The sequence below is a fragment of the Galeopterus variegatus genome, unplaced genomic scaffold, assembly GCF_000696425.1.
Source record: "Galeopterus variegatus unplaced genomic scaffold, G_variegatus-3.0.2 Scaffold4403, whole genome shotgun sequence".
NCBI classification, from domain to species: Eukaryota; Metazoa; Chordata; class Mammalia; order Dermoptera; family Cynocephalidae; genus Galeopterus; species Galeopterus variegatus.
The window spans coordinates 176,560-180,965 of record NW_007730514.1 but is presented as its reverse complement, the minus strand read 5'-3'; positions in this window follow the sequence as shown (position 1 = coordinate 180,965).

The window sequence follows — 4,406 nt, the reverse complement described above, 5'->3', positions numbered from 1 at the left end:
GTAACCTTTACCCTATTACTAACCAACATATAATTATGTAACAGATTAGTTGTAAAAAAAACAAAGTAAATTTAGTAATAATAGAAAGATGGACTTGCCTCAAAAGTGCATTTTGCTGGAAGTAAAGCAAATGTGCAACATTACAAAATGGTTTACTGTTGAGTACATTTTGAAGGTAAGCTTTCTTATTGCTTTTAAAATTACATTTATCTATTTTTCAGAAATAGACCACTTTTCATAAAGAAAAATGTATGAAAAGGTACTTATAAGGGATCAGTGCACAGTTGTGCTTCAACTCCTCGGGACATGATATGAAGGGAAATTAGATGGGGTTGCAAAAAAATAAATGTTATGTTAGATGTCGGAGACCATTTCTTGACAGGGAAAGTTTTTTGACCCTGATGTGTGTAACATGGTAAGTAACCATAAATATGCTTTCTTAAGCTTTATAAACTGTGTGCCTGTGGACTATGAATTGTTGGAAGATAAGAAAATGTACAAGGGAACATAGCTGGTAAATGGTGGAGCCACCAATTTTGGGAAGTAATAAATCAAGGGGTAAAACACACAAATGTTTATAGACAACAGGATCCTTTCCAGCTTTATATAATTTGATCCTTTAACTGCAATACAACCCATACATGCATTTTCTTCTTCATATGCTCTCTTTGTTAATCATTGAAGTATTTATCCAAATATCACTTACTTCTCTCCCTGCAAATTTGTGGCTCAACAGAAAAATGGAGGTAGAGGTCAGAGATGTGGCCCATTGATCACAAGTATTCACAAATTAAGGTCATGAAGAAAAGGCATCTGAATGTGGTCATTCCACCTGCCATAGAACCAGTGCAGGGATGGAGATGGAAGGAAAGTCATGGGGTGTCTCTTTGGATACTAGGTATTCCCTGCAGCTGAGGGAGGAGCTTTGATACAAACAAAGGCTCCCGGGGGAACAGTTTTCAGGGTTTCTGAGTGCCACTCACTGAGTACCCTGGGAGTCACTCTGGGACTAGGAGGAAGCAGATAGCCAGCTTCAGGGGACCTCGTTATGTGTGGGACACAGATTACATGGGTTTGTGCATTGGGAGTCTTGAGGCAGTTTTTACCACAAGTAGAGACAGCAGTGGCTTATTTGTCATGTTTTATTTTTTAAATAAATATTCTATTTTTATACAGTTGAGCCTTGAATAACCATGGTTACACAGCCCATGTGAGCTCTAGCTAAGAGCCACTGACTTGGATTCCAGGAAATTATGCAGCTGTCCCTGTAATCAAGAACCCTACTCAGTATCAGAAGCTGATTTTCCCTCCTAAACTAAAAGAGTAAATTCTGGCTATACTTTTTGTCCTGTAGTGGTCAGAAATGGAAGATCAAAACTCAACAGACAAACACACTACTCTGAGTGTGCAAAGAAACCTGAGCCAGGACTTCATCCTAAGGGACCACCAGGCAAATGATTAAATACACTGGGCTTCATGAGCCCAGTCTAGGGTTATCTCGACACTGGTTTCCCTGTCCGGCCCCATGCACTCCCTCTTGCCCACCAGCATTTTATTCTTTTTTTTTTTTTCTTTTACATACATCTCATCACCAGATCCTGCCAGTTCTCCTCCAAGTTAATTTTTCTACACTTGGCAAAAAATGAAGCACTTGCATTCATATCTTGATAAACTTGAAAAATGCCCCTTGTACTCGTTCTTTTTGTTTGTATTTTTGCATTCCCTGTTCTTGCTTTTCTTTTGAAGCTGTGGTAACTCTTAAATTTGGATAATTATAAAAGAAAAAAGTTTATAGCAACTGCAAGAATGTTAATAGCATTTGCTCTTACTCCTATAAGTTTCAGAGATATAAGAAAAGGAAATGCTAGGAAAAATAGAGTTTCTTAGAAAATTCAGAAAGTTTTAATTAAAATATTATCGATGTAGGTAGCACCCCAACTTCTTTCCTTGTTGTTTGTAGCTGAGCGGTATCTTCATATACATTATAACCTGCATATGCTTTTACTTTCTATATTTAAATCCCTCGGTAGCACCCCAACTTCTTTCCTTGTTGTTTGTAGCTGAGCGGTATCTTCATATACATTATAGCCTGCATATGCTTTTACTGTCTATATTTAAATCCCTTTAAATTGGAATTGATTACTGTATATGTAGTAGGGTAGAGATTCAAACACCTTTTTACCCTAGCATCTTTCTTTGAAGAGTCCCTTCTTTCTCTGTGAGCCTACAATTGTATCTCTGTCCTATATTACAATTCCATATAAGCATGGGTTAGTTTGAGCACTCTCCATTCTGTTCCACTGGTCAATTTAACTCCCTGTACCAAAATCACACTGTAACAACTATAACTTCATAATAAATCCTAGTTATCAGGAAGATCACATTTCCTTACCATATTTTATTTTCAGTAGCTAGATCTTTGATTTTTCATATAAATTTTAGAATCTAGCTTTTGGAATTGCATTAAATTAAAAGATCATTTGGGATAAATTGATATGGCTGCCTTTCCATTTACTAAAATGTCTTTAAAGTTTTGTCTGAGGTCCTCAAGACCACAGTCATATTAGGTGACAGACAGGTTGTTATGCTCGTGGTTATGGTTTATTACAGAAAAAGGATACAGATTGAATCAACAAAGGGAAAAGGTACACGGGGAAAAGTCCAGGAGAAACTGGGCATAAGCTTCTACATGTCCTTTCCCAGCGGAGTCACGTGGACATGCTTAATTCTCCCAGTAACAATGCATGACAACATCTGCAAAGTGTTGCCAACCAAGAAACTCACCTGACTCTTGGCATCAGGGGTCAGTCACATAGATATGCAACACCTGTGTGACTGACCTCAGCTATTCATACTCCAGTTGCCCAGAGCAAAATCAGAAGTTCGTCATAAATCATATTGTTAGCTTAAACTATCTAATCAGAGAAGTATTGCACGGCTCAAGGCCTCTAGCATACAAAAACACTCTCATTAAGCAGAATAATTCAATGGCTCACAGCTCAATTCCTAGGACCCGACCAAGCGCCAATCCTAAAGATAAGCCCTTCTAGGGAATGTGCAGGGTTTGACCAACCCAGGCCTAAGCTTTATTTTTGATTTTGTTTTTGGAGGGGTAAGGGGACTTCTTAAAGATGCAATTTAAAATTTACAGAAGAGTTTCAAGAATAGTACAAAAATTCCTGAACTTCTTTTATCCAGATACACCAATTGTTTGCATTTTGTCCCACTTGTTTTATCATTCTCTGTGTTTTTTCTTTCTATCATTTATCATCATTTAGATATATACATTTTCCAAATCACTTTAGAGTAAGTTGAAGCCATTGTGTCACTTTATCTATAAATTCTTTAGTGACTATTCCCTAAGAGAAGCATTCTCTAATATGACTGAAGTATAGTTATTAAAAAATCAGTGTATATATGTATATTTGCCAAGAGAGATAAACACATATACATACAAATATCACATACAATAATATTATTATCTAATCACAAATCATATTTAAATTACTCCAATTATTTTAGTAATGTACTTTATAGTAAACATTTTCCAGTCTATGATCCAATTCAAGATTACCCAATAATTTTTGTTGTCCTGTCTCTTTAGTGTCCTTTAGTCTGAAATAATATCTTTGTTTTCTCTGTCTTTCTTGACCTTAATACTTTCGAAAACCAGATATTTTGTTGAATGTCTCAGTTTGGATTTGTCCAAAGAGTGAATTATAATTTCACCTTATATTCATCTTCAATGCTTTTTCTCTTTTCTCCATTGTTTGTAGTTGCCTTGGTTTTATATGATTGCTAATTTTTAGCAAGAATATCACAAAAGTGATGTATTATTCTCACTGCATTGTGGAGCCACATGATATTAATTTGTCCCAATAGTAGTGGTGTTAACTGTAATCTTTTGTTTAAGGTGGCCTCTACTAAGTTTCTCCATTGTAATGTTATTATTTTCCCTTTTTATGTAAGTAATTTGTAGGCTGATATGTTGAGATTAATATCCTGTTCTCAACAATCTTTCACCCTCTAGTATTCAGGTTCCTTAATAATTTTCAACTCTGTCATTCCTCTCATAAGTTGGCATTCTGCTGTCAGGAAGAGGTATTATTTTAGATGGTAGTAGATTTAGATAATATAGATACTACTAGATAATGTTAGATACCATCAAAATTATTTATGTTGATGTTCAAATCATCACAGAATTGGCCAGTGGGAACTGCTTCAGCCTGGCTCCTATGTACTTCTGACATGTCTCTATATTCTTTAATCATTTCTTTTTTTTTTTTTCCTTTTTGTCTTTTTTCATGTCCGGCAATGGATCGCAACCCTCAGTGTCGCGCCCGTACCGGACCGGGACCGGCAACGGGATCGCAACCCTCGGTGTTGGGCCCTCCCCTCGCTCAGCC